Below are 1,705 nucleotides of genomic sequence, written 5' to 3' on the forward strand. Positions count from 1 at the left end.
CCGGGGGAGGGGCGGGTGGCGGTGCGGCAGGGGTGCAGGGCATGTGCGTGCTCATGCCTCAGGTGCAGTTTCTCCTCGCTCCGCCCCTGATGGTTCCTAAAACCAAATCTCGGAGCCATATAGAATATGTGGTAATATCAAGACTTTATAAGCTTTTTAAAGTGCTGGAATGTACAGAGCACCTTTAGCACAGAAAAATGTCCTTAAAGCGAACTGTGCTGAATCGACTTTCTACTTAAGGTGTTTGATGTGTGTATACCATTGCAGATTTGATTGGGAAACTATTCCTAAGTATCTAAATTCATTAGTCCAAATTTGGTTTTATAGCAAATTTGGAAAATACCATAAATTTGGATTTATTGTCATTTATTTCTAGAAGTTCAATTCAATTAAAAATGTGTGTCCAGGTTGATGTGAATAGCCTTCTCTGTACCCCAAATGGCTCCACTGCTTTCTTTCCCTTCTAGAGTCTGCAGTCATCTGAAATCACTTTGAAAGACACATCTTGCCTTTCCAAAAAGCTGTGCTGTCCATGTGGGGGCTACATTTTTTTGCTATAGCCAGCCTTATTATAGAATTATTGTTTTACTTAACCTTATATTAAGAAGCACTCTTGGTTCTTCTTGGTATATTTTTGGTAACCTTTATCCATAAAAGAAATAACAAACCACTATAGAGATTACCCAGGACAGATATTGTTAATGCAGCTGCAGCTGTTGCTATTGTTACGCCACACCACGCCCCCTTGTTGGCCCAGCCACACCTCCGCTGCTGCTCCGCCCGGGGTGTTGTACTTCCCCGCCCTGTGGGCCCTATGCCGCTGGTCAGAAAAGGAGCCCAATGTTTTAACCCCTCCAGTTATCTGACTTACTGATCTATTCCTCCCCTACTCATAGAAGCAAGAGACAGAGCAAAATCCCTTACTTCCAACAATTACCTATAATGACCTCATAGGATTTTCAAGACAAGAAGCTAATAGAGTCAGTTTGCATTACCAGCCTCTGTAGGTTTCCCAGCCAAATACTAACCAGGGTTGATCAGAACAAAGCCATAATTTAATGAGATCGGGCTATCCAGGCTAGGGATGCTCAAACATCTGCAACTTCAGCTTACATCCTGTTCTCCAGTTGGGAAAAGGAGCCAGTTTTTTGATGGACTATTCATATTCTGACTATTTGGTAGGTTGCTTCATTGTATTCCTTCCTACACAGCTATACAGTAAAAACAGTGTGTGTGTGTGTGTGTGTGTGTGTTCTTACAGAGCTCCAGGGTGTTCTGTCCTGCCCTACTGTCCCAGTCAGCAGGCAATAGATATTTAAATCAGTCTCAAACCCTAAATAAATAAATCTTTTTAAAACTCTCCTGTCATTTGGTGTTTGTCTAAAATGTGATCTATTCCCTTCCTTTCCATGGCCTATACACCTTTAATGTTTTGGTCCAAAAGAGTAGGTAACAATCCTATACAAAAGCCTGTATCACTCATTCAGAACTGATCACTGCAATCTGGAAAAATGTCCAAAGTTTCTCTTCCCCACCTTCCCACTGCACATTTCATTTCATGACATCAGCTTGCAACAAGCAACCTTGGTACAGATACCGTGTGATCCATAGGTCACTGTTTGTCACAACCAGAAAATCATTCACCAGGCTCTAAGTAAAAAGAGTTAAAGGTTACTTTAGGTTTATTTTCCTGTGCCTGTGAGCT

Source organism: Sphaerodactylus townsendi, linkage group LG02 (assembly GCF_021028975.2).
Source record: "Sphaerodactylus townsendi isolate TG3544 linkage group LG02, MPM_Stown_v2.3, whole genome shotgun sequence".
NCBI lineage: Eukaryota > Metazoa > Chordata > Lepidosauria > Squamata > Sphaerodactylidae > Sphaerodactylus > Sphaerodactylus townsendi.